The 24,663-nt window shown below is 48.6% G+C and overlaps 1 long non-coding RNA gene across 1 annotated transcript; it reads left to right on the top strand.

The window, feature by feature from the left end:
- Positions 1 to 13,896: 13,896 nt before the first annotated feature.
- Positions 13,897 to 18,596, top strand: LOC134546191 (uncharacterized). The gene is made up of 2 exons (XR_010079094.1): positions 13,897 to 14,140; positions 18,508 to 18,596. It is a non-coding gene; the product is annotated as an uncharacterized LOC134546191 (long non-coding RNA).
- Positions 18,597 to 24,663: the final 6,067 nt, after the last annotated feature.

Below are 24,663 nucleotides of genomic sequence, written 5' to 3' on the forward strand. Positions count from 1 at the left end.
TTAAGCCCACGAGAACCGGAAAAGAAAAGGTGTGTGTGGGGCGACGAAATAACTTACCTAAGCTGCGGGGTGGAGTAGATCAGGTCGGTCCCTGGAGATGGCCAGGTGATGTGCGACGCGGAAGATTGCTGTCGCCATGAAGAATAATAAGTAAAGACAAAAAAAACTATTTCAAAAAATAAACTATTTCGGGCAGCAAGAAAAATTATAAATTGAGTGCTAAGGCACATGGCCTTGTCGATAACCAACTACATGCTTTAGAGAAAGCCGTTCACGACTTTTCAGAAGCGCGTTGTCTCGGGCTGCGAAGAGAGATCCGCCCTTACCGCGTGCTGCCTGCCGAATCGTCAAAAATGGCGCCGGCTCGCCTAATTAAAGCTGTCTTTAGTCGCCTGTCCAGGGGAGGGGCTTCGGAAAACCCGAAGGGAACCCGAATGGTTCCGAAAGAAAAAAAGGGCTCCAGCGACCTATCGACTGAGTGTGAGGTCGACTGTTTCTCCTGGTGGGGATAGGGTGGTCAGTAGTGCGCTCTCGCTCTCAGCTGGTTCGTCCTTTCGCCGCTATATGGCGTGGGCATGCAGATCGGAGTCTCGCAGAGACCATCGCGGCACTTGGTGGCCGCCATTTTGCACGAGGGGGGGATTTTGGCCTTGAGGTTGGTCATTTCCGCGGCTGGCCGATGACCGCTGTGGACCAGGACGGGGTGGGGGGTATGTCCGGTGAATGACCTGCCCTGGGAGACTTCGCCGGCCAGGCGTCGGGACGTGCGGCGGAGCTTGAAAAAAGGACACCAAAACGTGTTAGAGACCGCAAACTTCAGCACACCTCCGAGAAGGGGTGGAGGTGACCATGGGAAGCTTAGGGCGGCTACTTTCGTCACGCGTAGCGCTAAACTCGTGACGAGACGCGACGGCCAGTGGATACCGTTGCTGATGATAGCCCTGTAGTCGGCTAGACCCAGCAAATTTGGTGGGAAACGGCGGTGAGAGCACTATACTGCTCAACAAGCTAACCTGCCGGTACACTCGACCGAACAAGTTTGGATGGGGGCGAAAGCAGCGGGCGAAGGAGGAAAATTGAAGTTATAAAAAAATTTAAAATTTTGTAAAACTAAGAAAATAAAAAAAAATCGTGCCTAAAGTAGCACTGATTCGGCACAGCGGGCATCCCTCTCTCCTATTTCTAACCTATCCGCTAGCGACTCTTCATGAGACCGCGGGCATCCCTTTCTCCTACTCCTAACCTTTCCGCTAGCGACTCCTTGCGAGACCACGCGCAACTTCCTCCTTCTACCTCCCGACCCGAAGGCCTATTCCGCACAAGCACATCCTCGGTCAGCTACACTGGGCCGAACGGTCCACTCCCGCCTCAGAGTGTGAGGCTGCTCTACCCAAGAGCTGGCACCGTGCAAACAACACGACAACCGAATGACCGAGCGACGTCCACCCCGTCTCCCCATCTTCATCAGAGACGAGGCCGCGACATTATTTAGCCCCTGCTTTTTCCACCCCTTTCAGTTATAATTGGTAGGTACCTAAAAAAATATATTATGAAAATGATTTGGTATTGCTCTAACGAAATGTAACAACTTCATACAGAAGCGATATTTGTTTTTAAGGGAGTTCGTAAACATATTACTGCCCATTGAATCTAATTTGAATTGTTAGATAATTTCTAAAATTTATTCTAAAACTATGTAAGCTATGGTTAATTTTAAATAATTTACGTTGTCGCCGAGCGGGCTGATCCCCTTATTGGTTGTGTAGGTTCTTGGGCTAGCTCAGGTGGGGGTGGGTTTCGGGCCGCGTGGCAGTTAAGAGGATCTAGCCTGCTAATAATGAAACTACATAGGGTTTCGTGGCACTCACTCTTTTTATTGGCCACTATTTGCACCGGCACGGGGCTATCGCAGTTCCCGCCTACGACCGTTCTTAGGTGAGGCCTGACTACACGAGAATTTCCCCTTACACGGCCGCCTATGGGAAGTAGTAGGCGCCGGCGTCGCGGCGCTAACCGATGGCGTTTGTCCCAAACCGGCAGGGCTTTGATTTCCTGTCCTATAGCGACTTCAGGCAAGCACTATCTGCGGACACAGCTTCTGAATTGTCCCATTAATATGGCGAGGTCTCGTCCATGACACAATGGTACTATTTTATCCTAGGCAATGCACGACTATACAAGCGAATAAAGATATATATATACATACATATGAGAGGAAAGGAAAAAATTATGAAATGCTAATAAAAAGAAAACTAAACTATCTACAATAAGGCGACCCCTTGGCAATAGTTGACATACTAATCTCCATAGTTCCGAACTGCCTGACACGACTCGAAGACTGTTGCCGATCTATTCCCCGCGTCACTGTCGTTAAGCCCGGAGGCCTCTATGCTCACCCGTTTCACTCTTCTTGGCGAGAGCTCGCGGCCGACACGTCTCTGCACCGCGGTTCTCCAGACGCGACTCCCTACTCTGCTCGCGCCGACCCCCTCCCCGCGCGCGTCTCGTGCAGCACCTGACATCCTCGTGGACGGGAACCCGCGACTTGTTCACCCCGTGCATATTAAAATACATGTTATTTACCCTTCTAATTTAAATTAAACATGATGGATGATATTATAGTTTTTACAATAAAAATTATGTCCTGCTGAAAGAAAAGAAAATATACATAAAAAACTACGTCGGAGGGACACTGGTATATTGAAGGTGGCACCACTGGCTCCCGCACACGCCCGCGCACAGAAGAAGGCGGTGACGCGCCATAACGGCCTGTTGGAGCTAGGGTGGCCTCTGGGTCGACGTCAAATGCCCCCCCCCCCCCCCTCCCACAAGGCCATTATGCGCGTCAACGTCTCTTAGTCGCATCTGCCGTTGCACTCGTTGATCGTGGAAACGGGAGGGTAGGAAGTGTCTTGGCCTCTGGTGTGTATCGTGTGCGGGTGTCTCGCGAAGGGTGGCAGTAAACTCATGACACTGAGTCGGGATCCTGTGTTCGTGTGGTGGCTTGCCTTTGGTAGGTTATTGCACTGAAATTCCCGTAAGTAGGTGGGTACCCGCCGTATCCTCCTAGGTCGGGAGTTTTCCCCAGATTCGCTTCTGGAAAGTGAGGGGCTGAGTGAACGGTTGGGGCCTAATGTCCTGCCCTTTCCCCCCATCTTCGTGGTTGGGATGGCAGACCACCCCGAAGATCCTGGTTCACCTGTCAGGACCCCCATCAGTTTTTCCTCCATCCCCTCTGTGTCCCCCCGTTCTGTCTCTGAGTCTGGTTCGGTGACGGTCATAATGAACGACGAGTCCGCCAGACTCATATTGAGGGGCCAGAGAGGGGTGACTGGGTCTTCCCCCTCCTCGTGCTCCCCGTCTGTGTCCGGTTCCGTGATGAACTGGATCACGTTTGTGTCGGCGGTCGTTTCGTCTGGTTCCCCAAATGTCCTGGCTGGTTCCATTATGCTCTCTTCTGTCCCTCCTGTCTCCGTTCCTTTCATGGCTGCCCCTGTGTCGGCTGCCGGTCGCGTCTCTGTCACGTCTCCTCGTTCTTTCTGTCCCGCCATGTCCTCGTCCCACCTTCCGTCCATGTCACGGCTGGCTTGGTTTGCGTCGGTGACTGGTGTAGAGGCAGGTCCCTCTCCCCTGTCCGTGTCCCTTGGAGCTTGTCTCTGTGAATTTTTGCGTGCCTCCCGCTTGGTGTACGTATTAAGTACGATGTGGCCCCCGCCCGTCGCAGAACGGTCCTGGGGCCCGCCCATTTCGGGGCTAGACCTGCACAAAAGTTCTTTGCCCTTGACGACAGAGGATGCTGTCGGACGTACACTTGGTCCCCGGGGTTCAGAGTAGGGGGGGGGTCTAGTGGACTGTGGTGTCGTCTGCTGTAGATTTGCCTCCTGTCTCCACCTAGCCCTCTCCTGCATTCTGGTCAGCTCGGTATTGAGACATTCGCCCCACCCGGCTTCTGTGGCTGCCGCCTCTACCCGGCATTCTCCTGGCAGCGCCAGGTTCTGCCCCATGACCAGCTCCGCCGGCGAGTAGCCCGTGGCGGCACTCGTACGACGCCTCAGACAGTATAAGAGGTTCGGCAAATGGGTATCCCATTTTGAATGGTCCTCTCTCAACCGGAGACGGAGCTGAGCCTTTATCTCTTGGTTCCGTCTCTCGGTTGGGTTGGCCCTCGGGTGATACGTCGGCGTCGTGTGGTGGCTCACCCCCCACCTTCTGCAGGCCTGTTTCCAACGGGCTCCCGTGAACTGACCATGGAGTTAAGAAGTTAGGGAGTAGGTGTGTGTAATCTCTGCTGTGTTAACAGTTGAAGTCAAAACAAAAAGCGACCACGCCCCCTTGTGAGAGCAAAACATCACTGGTTGCAATGCATTTAAATGCAGAATACTGTATTTTGTTAATCCGATATTAGCTACCAACGGCGTATATGTGCAAGTTTATCTTGTTAAGATTATGAAATGAAATATAATGTTGTGTTGCAAGACTGTAACGTGTGATTTTTTAGTAGAAATAAGGCAATAAATCCCGATATATGTTGACGTCGTCTGGCCGACGACCACCCCAGAGCCCGACCTGCACCCGCCAGTATACGCTCCCGCTAACGGAACACACCCCTGGCCATGGCCCACCCGAGTCAGGCGACCCGAACAGCAATCAAAGACAAAGCCGCGGAAACCTGAGTAGACAAGAGAAGAACCGTACCCATTCCTCCTAAAACATTAAATTAGGATTTTAGCGACAATAAAATCTCTTCCAGACACACCCGTTTGGAGTCTAGCGTAATGAGGTCACGCCTGGCGCGAGAGAGGCCGAGCCTCCCTCAGACGCCATGCCAGTTCGGCAGTTCAGCGCAGCTCATGGACCGGGGCGGACCTACGTCCCACGGAGAGGCAACATCCTTTGTCTACATTGAAAGTAACGTCCGGTAACTATAGCCACTAATTAACCAAACCCCTTTTATTACTTAACCTCTCCGTGAGTACCCGGTCCCTTTTTTCGGTCCCGGACCTAATCCGGCCGCATCAACTTAAGGACACCCCGCACCACACTTGGTCAACGGGGCTGCTCTTCAGCATACGGCACGGACCGTCTCCCGCAACGTACAGAACTTTGTTTAAGGTCACGCGCACGGCGCTGACCACAAACCCGCAAGGGAACTTGGACAAACTTAATTGCGGTGCGTGTTTCACCACGGTGGGCACAACACCCGCGCCGAGACATTTGCATACGGGATTGGCCGTCTCCAATCGCCCGCCCCTTAATTCAGTGTATTTTTGTATCCCGTATTTTGTACTGCTAACTTACGTTACCCGAGTAACGAGTGCCACGTAACTTGTGCGCGCCCCCTTAATCCAGTGTATTTTTGTATCCCGTGTTTTGTATTGCTAACGTACGTTACCCGAATAACGAGTGCCACGTAACTTGTGCGCACCACCTTAATTCAGTGTATTTTTGTATCCCGTATTTTGTATTGCTAACTTACGTTACCCGAGTAACGAGTGCCACGTAACCTGTACGCGCCCCCTTAATTCAGTGTATTTTCTGTCCCGCCTTTGTGTTACGAAATTACGTTACCTACGTACCCAGTGAGACGTCTGAGACATAACAGCATCCGAGGCCACGTAACGCGGAACACAAACAATAAGGCGCCACGGAATAACAAGTAAAAACCCCCCGGGGACCTCTGTAGAGTGTTGTATCGTGTACGACTCGCTCCTCTGAATAAAAGGTACGACACCACCACCTCAACTCCACGTCTCTTATTTAAAATCATCTCACGCAACACCGCCGCCGGCCCTAGTGGGCCACGCAGGGGCACATACATCCACGACCCCAAATTCACGACTAGAAACGAGCTAGTCTGGCGCCCACCCGGACAACACAGATCAAGAACCGCCTTTTCCCACTAGGAGCCACACCGGGACTCGAGCCCGAGACCCCGGACGACGGCATTTGGCGCCCGCTGCGTGGGGCAGAAAATAACGTGAAAAATTTTTTTTTTTCACTTCTGGACATTTTCGAAATAAATTCACCAACAGGCGACAGCGGAGACACGAAACGGCCATTTTGGACACAGGAAGGGTCGAAGGCCAGACAGACCGACGCGACGAGGCGAGCGGACAAAGGACACTCCAACCACCCCCACCCCCGCACGTCATCACGGCGAGGCGAGCAACGGAGCGACGTCACCACCCCCACTCCGCGCTGACCGTTTTCGCCTCCTCTTTGTGCGGCTGTCCGGGCACCTACCCCCACCTCGTCACCCCGCTTCACGCTCTCCGCTTCGGGCAACCATCCCGATACCCCCACTCCGCGCGGACCGTTTTCCCCTCCTCTTTGTGCGGCTGTCCGGGCACCTGCCCGCCGCCGATCTCAAACCCGCGCGCTACAACACGCGCCCAGACTACGAACAGCCGGTCACAGACGGCGAACTTGAACGTACAACATACAGCTCAACATGCAGGCACCACCTACAGACCTCGTGTGCACGCGTTGCCTATTACCAAGGGAAATAATCCTATTGACGGGATCACTGCCGTGGTACAGGACATGCCAATGCGCGAACACCCGGGACAACGTCACCGAACAGACCTGGGGCAAGCCCTGGAGCGAGACGTTACTCGGCGAGCCGCACACCCAATTACCGTGGTCATGGGCACCGCTTAAGACGGAGGCACAAGCTAACGTCACACTGGGAGGCATACTACCGACTATGGGCCTCACGAGTGCCCGGACCAATCTGGCACCCAAATACATCCCACCACCAAGCGCAATCACCGGACCAAACACGTGGATGCATACACGCAACCCGTGCTACACAGGGAAGTTAGCACTACCCGAGTTCAGCGGAATAGGGCACGAAGTACCCAGAGACTTCCTAACACACTGCGAGGTTAGACTGGCACGGTCCGGAATACCGACCGATGAATGGTCGGGGCGAGCGAGCGAACAGCTGAAGGGGACCGCCCGCCAATGGTGGAACATCTGGGGACGCTTTGGCATGCCCTGGGAGGAGTTTGCCACGTCATTCAACCGCCGATTTGACACGGAACACGCACTGGTCCAATGCACGACACAGTTCTATGGCGAACGCCAACGCGACGGCGAACCCGTCGAGCAGTTTCTGGCCAAGAAAATGCAACTGTTCAATCGAGTAGCACCCGGCGCCGCGCCAGCCACTGCGCTCGCAACCATTACCACCCTCCTACACAATGAACTGCAACCGTTCATGCGGTGTTACCGCGCAGAGGAAGTCGAGGATTACGTCCGACAAGCCATAGACACGGAACGGAACATCCGGGGACTGCGACACTACGACCCCCCGAACACCGACCGGGACCTGGCCAGACGCCCAATGGGTCAGAGAATAGCCAGCGTCCAGAACCGGGAAGCAGGGGGCTACCCACCCGACCGCCCGCGACGAGCCATCGAGGACGCACCACCACCTGGTAGGCCCGATGGGTCATCGACACAGCAGGAACCCCCACTACCGCGATGCCAGTTGGGCTGCCCCGCAGGTACCCGCCACTGGCATGTCGACTGCCCACGCCGGCAAACACCACCCTTCACCAACACGTCGGGAAACGCCCACCCGGGGGCATGGCGGTAAAACCCGCGCCTCCGAGTAACCCGAGCCAACCCACACCCGCCGCGGAAGCAGCCACACCGCAGATAAACCAGCTAGTCCGCCCTCGCGACGGCCTACTCCGTATCCCAGTGGAAGTCAACGGGCAACCCACGGCGGCCCTGGTAGACACGGGCGCGAGCCACGTGTTCGTGGCCCCCCACCTGGTACCCCCCGGCGCGCTGCAGCCCCACCAAGCCGAGTTACGGTTAGCAACCAGCACGCAACCGGGAAGGACAGTGGGGCAAGCCGAACTCGAGGTACGCATTCGGGACGACGTCACCACGGTAACTGCCCTAGTGGTAGAGGACTTACACGAAGGGATAGTACTAGGCCAACCATGGTTAGCGAGACAAGATGCGGTGATCGAAATGAAACCCAGACGAGTTTACATTGGCACCCGCGAGCGGCTCACGGTGTACGCCATAGGCACTACCCCCGAGAGTCAGGGGGAGAAAGTAACCTTAGACCAGTTCCGCCACAACGTCCCCCACGAGTACCGAGCAGCAGTGGAACGCGTGTTGGCAGAAAGGCAGGACGTCTTCGCGGTAGCCGACCCACTGAAACGCACCACCATCACCGAACACCACATCCCGACCACCCACGACAACCCAGTACACGAGGCCCCGAGAGGCTACGGGTTCCGGGAGCAGAGGGCCATCCGGGAGCAAGTGGCGGACATGCTTCGCGACGGGGTAGTCGAGCCGTCCAACAGTCATTACAATGCTTGCGTCGTATTAGCCCCAAAGAAAGACGGTTCGCTACGCTTCTGCGTCGATTTTCGGCCGCTAAACGCGATCACGATTAGCTCACCCCCACCTCAAATCAGCGTCGACGCCGCCGTAGCCGGACTCGGCCGCGCGAAAGTCTTCAGTACGCTCGACCTGAAGGCTGGGTACTGGCAAGTGCCCATACGGGCGGAAGACAGGGGGAAAACCGCGTTCACGATACCAGACGGGCGGAAGTTTCAATTTCGCGCCATGCCTTTTGGGCTAAAGTGCGCACCGGCCACGTTCCAGGGAATGATGACCCGAGTGTTGGAGGGGTACCTGGGCCGGTTTGCGATCGCGTACCTCGACGACGTGATCGTCTTCTCCGAGACGTGGGAGGACCACGCCAGACACCTGGCGCTGGTCCTAGAACGCTTGGCCACACACCATCTCACGGCCGCACACCACAAGTGTCATATCGGGACCCAGGAGGTCGAATTCCTGGGCCACCTAGTAAGCGCGGCTGGCAACCGACCCCAACCCGTTCACTTGCGCAAGATCGCTGAAGCGGCACCACCGCGGACGAGGAAGCAACTCCAACGGTTTATCGGCCTAGTGAACTGGCTCAGGGGGTACATCCCCGACTTCTCCCGTACCATCGCACCACTGACCGACCTCCTGTCACCACGGGCACAGTACCATTGGGGCGAACCCGCGCAACGCGCCTTCGAAGAAATAAAAGCCGCCTTCACTCGCTGTCACACCCTCACACGAGTAGACCCCGGACGCCGCCTCTACCTTCAGACCGACGCCAGCGCACTCGGTGTGGGCGCGGTGCTTTTTCACACGGACCCGAACGGGGTCCGCGAGGTCATCGACTACGCTAGCGCGAAGCTCGGACCGGCCGAACGCCGGTATCACAGCAACGAGCAAGAGTGCCTAGCCGTAGTCTGGGCCATAAAAAAGTACCGACCCCACCTGGAGGGGAAGTGCTTCACACTGAGGACGGACAACAGCTGCCTCACCTGGCTGCGTACGATGCAGGGGCGGAAAGGCAAACTCATACGATGGGCGCTATTCCTCCAGTCGTTCGACTTCGACGTCGAGCACGTTCCCGGCACGGAGAACCAGCTCCCCGACTTACTGTCGCGGGAACCCGACGACCGAACAGAGCTGACGGACGAGGACGACTGGGAGGAGATTCTACCCCCGGACACACCACACGGACACGCATCGCACGACTCGGCATGCGCGCGAATCACGGCCGACGCGGACGGGGACGAAGACCCACCCAACACCGTGGCCGACGTCCAGGACCGGGTACGTCGAGCACAGGAAACGTCAATAGACGCGGCAAGACGCCGCCAGCAAGCGACCGCCGGACACGAGGCGTGGCGCGTGCAAGACGGCCTGATTCAGACTCACACACCCGGACACCAGGAAGACTGGAGGACCTACGTCCCGACGGAAGCCCGAGAAGCGGTCCTTCGGTTCTTCCACGACCACGACCTCGCTGGACACCCGGGGACCGATCAGACACGACGAGAAGTCACCCGGCACTACCACTGGCCCCGCGTCACGTACGACGTACGTACGTACGTGCGCGAATGCGAGGTCTGTCAGGCGAGGAAAGCGAGGCGGCGTGACGGCGAGGAGCAACAGCGACCCAGGGAACCCACCACTGCCTTCCAAACGATAGCCTTAGACGTAATGGGCCCCTACCCCCGCACGCCGCGCGGCAAACGCTTCCTCCTCGTCGTGACGGACCTCTTCACGCGGTGGACGGAGGCGTATCCATGCGGGAACGTGCGCACACCTACCATCATCAGCCTGCTGACCAGGGAATTCCTGTCCCGTTGGGGATACCCCCAGTCGGTGTTGACGGACAACGCCAGTCAGTTCCTGGGGCGACATTGGAAGGGCTGGTGCGACGAACACCAGATCGAGCACCACACGACGCCCGCCTACCACCCGAGAGCGAACCCGACAGAGCGCCGGAACCAGGAACTGAAGGCACAGCTCCGGATCCGGCTGGGGGCAGACCACACGCAGTGGGACCTGCACGTGGCTGACGCCCTCTTCTGTGTACGACGCCGCACCAACGCCGCAACCGGCCGCACACCGGCCGAAATGATACAGGGTCACAACCTGCCCTTACCGGGAGAATGGGCCACACACGGCACTCCACACCCCGACGAGACGACGGAGGAACGCGACCAACGACGGGTGACTCTGCACGACGAGGCAAGACGTAGGCAGGAGAGGTACGCCAACCGGATCACCCCAATCACAGATCATCCTCCACCCGCCGTGCAGGTCGGCGAACAGGTGTTCGCGCGACTACACCCACTTTCAGCCGCACCCCGCAACTATTGCGCGGGCCTGGCCCCGCGCTGGGGCGGGCCATACACAGTACGGCGACGACTAGGCAGGACGACGTACTTAGTCTGCACGGAGGGACGGCGCCTGAAAAAGGTGCACAGGGACGACATCCGGCTCACCGCCCTGCCTGGGGAGAGGAACCCAGACGGGGACGCAGGACCCCCCACTCCGGACGACAACGGACGCCGTACGCCGGAGAGCGACGCCGTCCAGGAGGAGGACAACTCGCCAGAAGCGACCCCCGCTAGGAGCCGACCCGAACCGCGCCCATACCGCACCCTAGTGTTCACGAACACCACGTCCAACAGGCCCCGCGACGAACTTGCATACACGCCCGGGACATCACCCGCAGAGGCCGCGTCAGACGACGAGGCGAGGCCACGACCACGGCGGTGGCGGCGCCCGCCCACGTACCTCGACGATTATGCCCTTAGCATGGCCACGGGGGACACCGGGGGCGACCCCGCCCACGACGTGCCAGACGAACCAGAAGAGGTCCACGAGAACGCACCAGAGACGGCAGTGGTACCCTGGGAGGGAAGCGGGGTGTACGAGAGCCTCCCACCGCAATGCTACCCACGGGGCGATGAAGCAGAGGCCGTGGAGATCGCCGAGCTGTCGCACAGCATAGGTCAATCCGATGCGGGCAACGACGACGGGCCAACGCCGATCGTCACGCAACCCGGAGAGACCGACCCGGAGATCGCCGCCTCAGCATCAGCCGCCATACCCGAACGGGAACGGACTCCGTACCAGTCCACGAACTGTCAACCGCCGCCGAAGGAGGACCTCCGCGGACCGGGACATCGACTGGGGACAAGCGAACCCGCCAGCGAGCCCGCAGAACGACCCCGACGGGCCCACAGACCTCCAGTTCGCCTGGCCGACTTCGACCTGGGAACAGGGCGCAGGGCCTGTCAGCCACAAGGCTACCTCGACGAGTCAACCCCCGGATGTTCGGCGTGGGACGACCCGGGACAGGTGCTCGGGCCCTACCAACTGTGGCCACCGCGAGCACCACCCGGGTGGAGCTGTTGCCGGAGCTAGGAGGCGCCACGACGCCGCCCCCGGCACGCCTGCCACGACGGCAACCGGGGCGGCGCGCACGTTGGCCCAGTCGGCCACGTTCACCAGGTCCAGTGCGTTGACCCTATCAGCCGCTGACCCCACCCAGACGCCACGACGCCGCCCCCGGCACGCCTGCCACGACGGCAACCGGGGCGGCGCGCACGTTGGCCCAGTCGGCCACGTTCACCAGGTCCAGTGCGCTGACCCTATCAGCCGCTGACCCCACCCAGACGCCACGACGCCGCCCCCGGCACGCCTGCCACGACGGCAACCGGGACGGCGCGCACGTTGGCCCAGTCGGCCACGTTCACCAGGTCCAGTGCGCTGACCCTAGCAGCCGCTGACCCCACCCAGACGCCACGACGCCGCCCCCGGCACGCCTGCCACGACGGCAACCGGGGCGGCGCGCACGTTGGCCCAGTCGGCCTTGATCACCAGGTCCAGTACGCGGAGCCAACCAGCTGCTGAGCCGCGAACCACGCCGGGATGGAGCGGCCGGAGCTAGGGGTGGCCCCATGTTAGCGGGACCATAAGCGGCGCAAGGTCGGGCTTCACAGGGGGGGGGCGTTTGACGTCGTCTGGCCGACGACCACCCCAGAGCCCGACCTGCACCCGCCAGTATACGCTCCCGCTAACGGAACACACCCCTGGCCATGGCCCACCCGAGTCAGGCGACCCGAACAGCAATCAAAGACAAAGCCGCGGAAACCTGAGTAGACAAGAGAAGAACCGTACCCATTCCTCCTAAAACATTAAATTAGGATTTTAGCGACAATAAAATCTCTTCCAGACACACCCGTTTGGAGTCTAGCGTAATGAGGTCACGCCTGGCGCGAGAGAGGCCGAGCCTCCCTCAGACGCCATGCCAGTTCGGCAGTTCAGCGCAGCTCATGGACCGGGGCGGACCTACGTCCCACGGAGAGGCAACATCCTTTGTCTACATTGAAAGTAACGTCCGGTAACTATAGCCACTAATTAACCAAACCCCTTTTATTACTTAACCTCTCCGTGAGTACCCGGTCCCTTTTTTCGGTCCCGGACCTAATCCGGCCGCATCAACTTAAGGACACCCCGCACCACACTTGGTCAACGGGGCTGCTCTTCAGCATACGGCACGGACCGTCTCCCGCAACGTACAGAACTTTGTTTAAGGTCACGCGCACGGCGCTGACCACAAACCCGCAAGGGAACTTGGACAAACTTAATTGCGGTGCGTGTTTCACCACGGTGGGCACAACACCCGCGCCGAGACATTTGCATACGGGATTGGCCGTCTCCAATCGCCCGCCCCTTAATTCAGTGTATTTTTGTATCCCGTATTTTGTACTGCTAACTTACGTTACCCGAGTAACGAGTGCCACGTAACTTGTGCGCGCCCCCTTAATCCAGTGTATTTTTGTATCCCGTGTTTTGTATTGCTAACGTACGTTACCCGAATAACGAGTGCCACGTAACTTGTGCGCACCACCTTAATTCAGTGTATTTTTGTATCCCGTATTTTGTATTGCTAACTTACGTTACCCGAGTAACGAGTGCCACGTAACCTGTACGCGCCCCCTTAATTCAGTGTATTTTCTGTCCCGCCTTTGTGTTACGAAATTACGTTACCTACGTACCCAGTGAGACGTCTGAGACATAACAGCATCCGAGGCCACGTAACGCGGAACACAAACAATAAGGCGCCACGGAATAACAAGTAAAAACCCCCCGGGGACCTCTGTAGAGTGTTGTATCGTGTACGACTCGCTCCTCTGAATAAAAGGTACGACACCACCACCTCAACTCCACGTCTCTTATTTAAAATCATCTCACGCAACACCGCCGCCGGCCCTACCCACACAGCACAGGATATCCTACGGATATCCTTATCATGTCCGAAATGTCCACTATATGTGCCGGACATTCGTGACAGCCTGTGGATATTCTATGGATATCCATAACAAATCTGTTACAGATATTCATAAGGTATTGTTTTTGAAGGGTAAATATTTTGTTATTACTTTATGGAAATTATTTAATTAAGTATTTCATAAGTAAAATCTCATTATTGCTGTAATTTGTATTTTTGAAATTTTATCCTTCCAAATGTTTGTCCACAAGGTATATCCCACAGATATCCATGGAGGATATTCTGTGGCTCAGATTGCACCGTTCTTTTGTTTTCTTTTATTGTGATTCTTGATATAGTCTTTGTCTTGATGGTCTTGAATGATGGTAGCTAAATATTGTTGTGTTATTTTAAAGATTGGTTTGTATCATCGTATCTAGAGCAGATTGCAGTAAAGTAATAACACAAATGTATTAAAAAAAATTAATTGAAGATTGAATATCCATCTGCTGCAATTCATTAGGGTTTTGTAAGGTGCGTAAATATATTGTACAGTAGCCAAGTCTGCACGTGGTGATACAATTTTGTTAATTTTTTACGTCTGTATTATGGTATTTGACTTTATAGTACATGAAGTAAATTACTGTAATACTGCGGAAAGATGAAGCTTGCTATTCACCAGATTTGAATATTTTGCTTCCAAAAATTACTCCGGAAGGTATTTGTAAAACCCCTAACTTGGGCACTGAAGTGACTGAATGAACCACAACATTGCTAACTGGGCACTTGAAAATAATATAAGCCATGTTGCATTATCAGCTTTGCTAAAAATATTGTAAAATCATTCATGTCATGCTGAATTGCCATCACATGCACGAAGCTTTTTGGGAACACCTAAGCATAATGAAATTAAACAAATCAGTCCAGGATGCTACTTTCATTTTCGACTGAAAAAAGAATTGGAGCATTTTGTAGAAATTATGGTAAATATGTAGTTGGGCGGTATTTGCGGGAAAAAATGTTAAAAATCCGAAAGTACTTTTATTAGATGCTGTTTAACTTCCTCTTTTCATTTAAAGCGGCGGAGGTAAGAAATTCCAAATACTTTAGTATATATCGAATTTTTAAATCTCATCACAATACCAGTGCATTCATGTGGCGTTCATATTTGTTTCTTGTTTACGAGTATCAATTTTTTTTATTGGATAATTATGTCACTTGATTGTTTGTGATAGGCCATAATTCAAATGAACCAATACGTTTATCATGATTATCAGATTGTTAACTAATTCTGTGGCTTTATGGAAATTTTTGTCAACACCGTATGTGGTAAACATAAATTGATTACACAAAATTAATACAAGCCCCTACAAAACTCCATCATCCTGCATGTGATTACAATAGTTCTTACCTACAAATTTTCTTCACTTCTGATAGCCAACTTTTTTTTTATTTGTAATATTAAGAACATTTGTATGTTGAAATGTATCCTACATTAGCGCTAAAGGTGCTGCATGACATTCAGTTATACTGGAAAGTTGTTTAAGCAAACTAACATATTTCATAAGAATTCCAGCTCAAATATTTTATTATTTACTTTTGTAGGAAACTTTAAGAAACATATTATCTTGACAGTTGTGTTGATTTTAGGAGTGAATTTACTTGTGTAGTCTTGTAATTATGAAAATCTATGATTAGTTTACTTAATGAATGGTTTTTGCCAATAAATATGATGATGTGCCATACTGAATTGAATGGCTCATGTGTATATTAAAGTTAGGTCCACTGTTTACAACTATTCTCACCCCGTTCTGCAGAATGGAGGTAGCATATATAACAAAATCAAGGCCCTTCTTCGCTGAGGTTATTAACAGCAGTCGCTCTCTCTCTCATGACACATCCTGTACATTGTTATTGGTCCAGAAAAGACAATACGCACTAGTTTTGCTTGATTTAACGCCTCTTGACACACATTGCAGCCCCTTTCTGGGTTTTCTTAATGGTAAAAGACAGAAAATGTGTCATTACAACTGACGCCAACCGCCGGTGCTCCCTCTGGTCCGCAAAGGTCGTTATGCCACAGCAACACTGGCTCCGAAGTGCGGCGAACACGCCCGAGCGTGATCTTCACAAAGTGTAAGAAAGTGCACCGCAACGAACGCCGCGATGACGAGAGCGCCCGGCCGGGTGTGGCAATGCGCCTAATTAAACACTTGATTATTTTGTTAATTAGGACAACCAAATTAATAACAATTTAAAAGAAGGGTTCATGTAAGGGTAATTATGTCTAATTGTCTTATAAGCATATGTTGTATAATTTGTTTCTAAGTCCAAAACTGGTCGGGTCGGTTTTCCCGCGTTCCACGCGTTCAGGCGCGAGGCCGCCGGGCGGTCTCGCGCTCAGTCTTCAACAGGGGCTCTCAGGGGTCGGACGCTCCGCGAACGTCGGGCCAGCACTTCTAGTTTCTCTTCAATATTTCAGCAATAGTGTAAGTTTCTACAAACCTTTCAATTAGCTCGGCGCCGACCCCACTTAAGTCGCACGATACTTCGTGCGACACTTAACTTAATATTTTATTCCCTATAGGGATTTTTAACGTAATACGTAAGGCCATGTCCAGTTTAAGGACCGCGTAATATTGGCACGCAGTTTTCGGCTCCAGTAGCCAATTAATTGTTATCGTCGAGAATCTTGTGAAATACTGACTAACTTTCGTATTGTAGCTGTCTTTATATTTTACTGCATTTTGTAACGTGTGTTCAAGTGACTATCTTGCCATTCATTGAAGTTTTACGTATACGTCGCACTCTGACGTGATCACGTAATTTTTCGAGACTTTAGTTTTGTCGCAGGTTAGACTGCAAACCACCCTAATCACAGGGACTCCGCTATTCGTTTACTTTTCTATATAATTTGTTGCAACCACAACTCCGTGACTGTATGCTGAATCTTACTCAGAGACACGTAGCCACAGCTTCAACCCGTTGATTCACTTTGCAATCTATCCTGGTCGCGCGTATTATTCGCCGGCGTTTACGTGTGTCACAGCGGTACGACAACGGACGCGGCCAGTAACAGGACCATCCAGTGTATCGACGTTGAATAAAGTGCAGTGTTCTGATAATCTGTTTATTAATTATTTTCAAGGCGTCCTGGGTGGCCTAAACAGCCCAGGTAATTTCTGAACGTAATTTTCAAACTCCGAGACGCACTCCTGCCTGCAGCCACGAGGCCGAACCCCCGTTAAAAACCCTGAGATATTTTACAATACTAATAATTAATTAAAAAGCTAAAACCAGGCAGCGGGAGTGGCGTCACAACCATGTGAATTAGCAAATTTGTTATTGATTAAATTTGCTGTAAATATTCAAAGAACATCTGTAATTGTGTAAGAGAAACTTAATTTTGATTTTTATTCAATCATTTATTTTTAACACAATGTTAAAGGTAACAATTTTCTTTTTTGTAAGATGTTTTATTAGGGTACGGTCAGTTGGGGTAACATTTGCCCTTTGAGGGTAACTTTGACCCAAGACAAAAAACATGTTAAACCATGTTACAACTCTTCAAAATATTTATTAGATGTGGTGATACATATGTAACATATGTATCACCACATCTAAAAAATATTTTGAAGAGTTGTAACATTGTTTTTTTTTTTTTTTGTCTTGGGTCAAAGTAACCCTCAAAGGGCCAATGTTACCCCAACTGACGGTAGTCATTTTTAAAGCTTCCATAAAAAAAAATCTTCTCACCCCTCCTTTCTCTTTCGAATGCAATTCGAGCACCAACAAAGTTATTTACTGCTGAGCCTTCAGACAAGTAGGATGTAGTTACAAAGGTTGCTTCCCACCATGTTAACCAGGATTTTTTTTTTCTCTGTGCAAGCTGTGAGCGGAGTTTGAATAGAAACACCTGGCAAATAAATAAGTTTGAGGAGGTTGCCTATAAATAAAAAAACTGCCTTCAGAGACATTTTGCAAATCACTTAACGCTAAATGTCACTATGAGTGACGTTATCTTACAGGTCAGAGAGTATGCTTTTAGGCTATTAAACAATTGGAGTTGAGTTTTCACTAGAGATGTCACTTATTAAATGTGATATTAGTAATGGGCTGTGTGTTTTTATTTTTCTGTCAACTTCTCTTTTTATCTGCACACAGATCTGGCTGTTTGTGATGTGGGTCATTTTATATGTTTATGCTAATAACAATAAGGGTGTTGAGTTCCTTCAGTATAATTATTATATCAAGCATATTTCTAAAGAGGAGTGTAATTGATTCAATGTTTTGCTTTTAAGTAGAGCAGGGGCAGTAAGTCACATGTCTTGATGATACCTAATTTAAGCTGCTGTAGCAGAAGCAATAGACCATGAACAACTGAAAGGAAAGATTTTACAGCTGTAAGTAGCCCATTTTCTTAGACATTCGAAAGTTCACCGGATCCGATTGACTCACCCAATTTGAAATGCTGACACAGCGACAGTTGTCACCACTTCAACTAAGGTTGTGAACATCAGGGTACACAACTTGTGTTGATTATAATTTATTTGACACCTGTTGCGACCCAAAGTGTGCTGCATCATTTTACTCGTGTAAACCTCCCCAACAACATGAAAAATTGTTTTAAGCATTATTGAGTTACATCCTGTGTGTGTGTATATATATAATATATATATAATTATGTATAAATGTATTTTCTTGAAAAGAGGTTATACATTTCCGATTTTGACAGTTATGATTTGGTGTACCATATCGAATAATTGCAAATGCTAGAATGCAATATCTACGTAAAACTTAAGTTTTTTTTGTGTATACATTTGGAGAGGTGTATGGGGTTTTTCAGTTAAAAAGCACTGGCTTTAAAAGTGTCATGCATTTGGTATTATTTTGTGTTCCAGGAGAATCCAGACGTTTAAGCTGCTGCAAGAACCAGCATTGCCTTGAATTGTTTATTATTAATTCACAAATAAATACTTTTCCATACAAATACTGTATATAAAGTTTTATTTCTTGAAAAAAATAAGATTTCCTAACCAGTTTTTTGTATTGTAATCAGTCTACTTAAGTGTTTGTATGATTCTAAATTTTGTGAGGCCTGGAATTAGTAGAATGCTGTTCCTTGGTGTAAAATGTAATTAATTGTGTGCCCTTTACATACTACATTTGGCCATTTAAAAAATAAAAAATGCATTTCAAACACCTTGTAAACCATCCTCAAGTACTGCTTTTAACTAGTGACAACAATTCAGATAACACAAATATTTATTTAAAAGTAAAACAAATATCTTTTTCACAAAAAAATTTTTTCTTAATACGCAAAAACTAATAAGGTAAAGTCTAAATCTTTTAATTGTAATTAAGTCATATCCAGTGGTGGATCTAAGATTTTTAATTATCTGCCGTGGGGGGGGGGTCACATGGGTCGAAACGAACGTCATTTTAGCGGGACTGTATTAAACTCCTTGCAATTTTTTAAGGTTCTGGGGGTAGGGGGCACAAGCCCCCCCCCCCCCCCCCCCTTAAAACCACCTATGGTCATATCTACGTTACGTTCATAATGCAAGTTAGACAGAGTTATGCCAGTTGCACATAATAGATGTGGTAAATGATTATTAAACAATTGTTTGTCAAAGAAATGTATATGTTGGTAATGGATGTGTTGAAAAATTGAAAATGGCCCTTCCTCTGACAGATTTTAAATGATTGATTAGCTTAATGCTAAAACTTTTAGGTGATAATCACTTGAAATGCAGACATGTAATGTCTACAATGAAATGTTTGACATATTTCTTCAGTTATACTGAATGTTATCCGAAACACCCAGAAATGAATTGAAAATTGTGATTTTGAAAAGAAAAAAAAACATTCTTTGAGGACTAATTGTGAACCCATAGCTTTTATTTGGGAAACAAGTGTTGCTAATGACTAACCTAGAGTTCTTTTTAATTATTTTACTATGCATGGCTGACACATATGAAATGATGAATGAAAATAGATCCTAATTGCAACATCAAAACAAGTAAGACACTACTTTTATTGAAACGGATGATAGAATATTTTGATTACCGATTTAAGGTGTGTCATCTTGGTGGCATGTAATTTCTATTAATAATGTAAACCTGTGTATGCATGTAAAGCCAAATGGAAGAACTGTTAAAAGTATAACAATATTGTTATAACTATGATATTAATATAATAAGAGAAGTAAATTAATGTACAGTACAGATTTAGACAGCAACACAGGTATAGTCAAGAAAACTAATTTTCCATAAAGATCTAGGAAATTTACAGTTGTGTATCTAGAGGAACCTGTAAGATAATTACCCATCATTTTCAGGTAATTTGTAGGTGACATCCAGTGAGAAGATACCCTTTATGGATAACCAAAAAATTGCTGCCGTGCAGACAACTGACAAAGTTCTCCACTGATGTCTGGGAATGTCAGTCCCAGACGTCCGTGGGATATACATCACGAGCGTCCGGGTGGTGTCCATATGATATCCGACACGGATGTCGGGGGGATGACCTACACGGACGTCGGGGGGATGTCTTACACGGATGTCCTACACGGATGTCCGGGGGATGTCCGACACGGATGTCGGGGAGATGTCCGACACGGATGTCGGGGGGATATCTGACACGGACGTCGGGGGGATGTCCTACACGGATGTCTGGGGGATGTCCGACACGGACGTCGGGGGGATATCCACAAAGTGGACATTGGGACTACCAAAGGACATCCCACAAATATCCATTGGAGATCTCAGGATATCCTATGGATATCCAGAAAATCCGTGCAGGATATCCTGCGGACATCCATAGGATAGCCTTGTGCTGTGTGGGTAGTGGGCCACGCAGGGGCACATACATCCACGACCCCAAATTCACGACTAGAAACGAGCTAGTCTGGCGCCCACCCGGACAACACAGATCAAGAACCGCCTTTTCCCACTAGGAGCCACACCGGGACTCGAGCCCGAGACCCCGGACGACGGCAATGTAATGACGAAATGGGTTATAAAATTAATTTATTGCTTACTTAACAGCATTCAGGTAGGGTGCATTGATGTTATTTAGGCAGTATGTTGTGTCAATAACATTATAGTACCATTGTTTACATTATTTGTGCTTAAAGAAGGTTTTTTTTCGTCATTTCATTTATCGGACTATTACAATGTTAAAGATATTAGCTTATTACCTACATGTTACTGTAAACGAAATTAACAAATTAACTGATATTTAAATTCTCGTCATAATTATTAGGCCTATGTGTATGGATGGATTAGCTGTCACGAGCCCACTCGCCTATATTAACTTGTACATGCTACAACTTTTGCATTTTATTTATATATTTATTTATTTATTGCAGTGGCCACGCAATAGTAAACATACCAGTAGTTTCTTCAGAGCTAAATTAGTCCTTTGCACGAATATTTCACTTTAGGAGCCAGTACTGTAAAGTAACAGTAATAACAGAGGGCACACATGCCTACCTGCAGCAATGTTGCAGTGATTACATTTGCAAATTTTTTTTACTATAGCGATTCCAAGTGTTATATATTTATACTGTCTACGTTTTAATTATTTTTCATCCCACAATTTTAGCCTTGAATGTGTGCCTTAAGCTTCTTTGAGATCAGTGAGGATTATAAAATGCTAGTGAAGATATATTTAAATCGAAAATTATATTTTTGTATTTTTTGTTCTCATAGGGGGCAATATTTACCCACAATTTCCCTAATATTCATATCCATTCAACTATAGATTTGCAAAAATTAGTTCATAGAAATTTTTTCTAGGAAACCTAATTATTTTTGTCAAGATTTTTTCTTGGTTTCCCTTACTTGATGACACACATAAATACTATGTAGCAATAACCAATCAATACTTACTAAGACTGCATATAAATACAAAAAATACTTATGTTTCTGATTTGTAATAGGTAAAACAGTTATTCTTGAATGGAATAACAAGATCACTTGAAGCTCAAAAGGAAGAATGCATTCATAGCTACTAGAAGTTTGACTGCAAAAATTCTCATTGACCCTTAAACAAAATTGTCTTTGTAAACATCATTTGAACAGAATCACTAGTTTAAATTATATTCTTAGCAAAATAATTGAACCTTATACAAACATACTTATCAGAAACTGCTTTTGTGAAATAAACAATATGATTATTCAATGGGGACATGTCATGCATATGCTGATTCAAAGAGGAAAAAAAATGTCTTTTCGTCTTACAAATACTTTGCACGTCCTTAGACGGGTATGTTATTCCACCTCTATCTTTCTGTGCAATTAATGAATTTTCAGCATTTCCCTCTGGCAACTGGTACATCTTAAATTGGTAATTCCTGAAAAACACTAAAAATATTTTACAGCATTTTTAATGTAGCTATACTAACCTAACCTACAATCTAGTGTTGTTACTAACCTAGCCTAATCAAACACTATCCACATTTGACTACTTCGAAAGAAATATTTTCGAAATTGATTTTTATTACTTTAATTACGGAAAAGTTACGCCGAGGGAATTTTAGAACAAAATGATACTAAACCACACTGCATAAAACTAAAAGTGAAATGTTTTACAGATTAAATCACTTCTCCTCATCCATTTCCTCACCATATTTTTTAAGTTAAATCTTATAATCGTCGACGATAAAATTGGTACATTATTGGGCTTTGGTAAAAGCAAGCTGGTAGCACAGTGTTGCAAATGTAAAATAGGGTGAAATTATGCGAAATCAACTACAAAACAAGACGTACTGAAGTAAAAACTATAATTTATTAACAAATAACAAGACATTACATAAATGTATATAATTTGGACAGCAAAAATCAACGGAAAATATATTATGGTTTCATGCAGATAACACAATCTTGAGACATGCTTACGCATGTCTCACCTGTCCGCCGGCTGCTACGTGACTGCGCTCTCTGTGTGTGTGGTGACTTCCTTCTCACCTCCCCTGCCCCTCCTTGCCACCCCTCCGCTGGTGTGTGCTCGGTCAAGCCAGTTCAGTCTGGACGGTTCGGGCTAGTTCCCCTCTTCCTTCCCCTCTCCCCTGTGTGCTTACTCCGCCCCTAGTTAACGAGTATATAAACCCGCTCTTAGCGGTGTCGCTACCTGCAGTCTGCCTTGACGTTTGGTGTGTGCACTTGTGCACTTGGTGACGTCGAAGTCGTGGTCATGGGCGTGAGTAACTTGGAACTTTAACGAAGTTTGTTTGTTTATTGTGTTGTAGTGGCTTGTTAAATTAGAGTTGTGTTTGTCCTTTTTCCTTTTCTTTCGTTGGCCACGTTCTTTATCAGTTGTTCTCCCCTCGCCCATGACCATATGGCTCGCTCGCCGTTAATATTTATAGTGTGTTGTCATTTTCTTTCAAATCTTTGCGTAGCTGGTTTGACTGCAGGTCACTGGTTAAAGTAGGCTGTTATAGTTATAATATCGTTTACCGATTGCGTCACCACCTGACCTTTTTTCTGTATTGTGTAAAGTATAACAAGTTGTATAGTATACCACTTATGTATTATCTTTTAAATCTTTGTTATGCTTGAACATCGGTTCATATATTTGTTATTGTTACTAACGAGAATAAAAAATTAGTCTTGCATTGATCTTGGGTTCTTCTGTAGATGGTGCGCCGATTTTTCCCCTACACCTCCTGCATTCTTAAGAAACTTGTTATTTTTTTACGATCTTTTTCTTTAAATCATCCTTGGCTGGTTCAGCTTGAAGGATGCTGTGACGTTTTGAACTTACCTTGCGCACAGTATGGTTCAAGCTGCGCCACTCTGCTTCTTAAGAGCAATTATAGCGGAGGTGTAAGGATTTAGGATCAGGATTTTTTTTTTTTTTTTGGTGGTGTGCGCACTCGGGAGACATGGCAACTTCTGCGGCCCCTGTAGGTTGGGTATATACTTTAAAACGTAGTGATCTTATTGATTATTTGAATGAAAATGAAATAGAGTTTGATGAGTCCGAAACAGTGAAAGAATTTAGAGTTAAAATAATAAATCATTTAAGGGCCAATATAGACACTCCCGCAGCTCCTTCTTCCGCCTCTGCTGAGACTCATGCTCCCTCTAGCCTAGATCAAAAGGTTTTCCTTAATGCTTTAAAGGGATTGCCTAGGTTAGAAGGTAGTTCCCCACAACTGGTTCTGTCTCAGCTTCATGAAGCGGCTAGAGTACACAAGTTAAAGTTAGTAGGTGAGTCAGATTTCTTGAAGGCATATTTGGGGAAATGCGGTGATGCCTTCTTACCTTTACTCACGGAAGCGATTACATCTCGGCTTAGTTTTAGCGCCTTTAAGGCTAGTATGGTTTCCCTGGTTTGTCCTCCGCGCATTTTAGAAGCATGTAAACAGGAACTAGTCTACAGGTTTCAAAGACCACAAGAGAGTCTTTCCGATTTTATCAATTCAGTGTCCAGCTATGCCGAGGCTTTAGAGCTAAAATTAACAGAAGCGCAATTAGTTCAGGTCATCCTTAACAATATTTCACCATTGATTTTACAGCATAGTGTCATGTTAACCGCTCCTACAAATATGTTGGAGTTGCGTCGTTGGAGCAGCGAAGTAGACAACAAAATTGTAGCTATGAATAATTATGTAAAACAATTTCCTTCAGTATGTTCTACTCGGGGCAGGTTGACTCAGGTCAATGTGGTTAGTACTTGTTCATCGGATGGGGTAACTCAACCAGGGATCACGACAGTTAATTCGAGGCCTTTAGGGGCAGTCACCCGAGATTCATCGGTTAGATGCGCCAATTGCAGTTGGTATGGACATATGGCATCATGTTGTACTGAGCCGCTCAGGGACAGCTCTTCTCGAACCTGCTTTCGGTGTAAGAAAGCGGGGCACTATAGGTATCAGTGTCCGGGAAACTGATTGGGGTACCCCGTGGGAGTGGTCAGCGTACCTATCCTTCTCATAACAAGAAAGCCACTTCTGATTCACGTTTGTTCTTTGTGCCTATCTCTCTGTGTGGTAAAAGCGTTTCGGCTCTTGTTGACTCAGGTTCCACCAATAGTTTGGTTAGTGA

This window comes from Bacillus rossius, chromosome 1 (genome assembly GCF_032445375.1).
Source record: "Bacillus rossius redtenbacheri isolate Brsri chromosome 1, Brsri_v3, whole genome shotgun sequence".
Lineage (NCBI taxonomy): Eukaryota > Metazoa > Arthropoda > Insecta > Phasmatodea > Bacillidae > Bacillus > Bacillus rossius.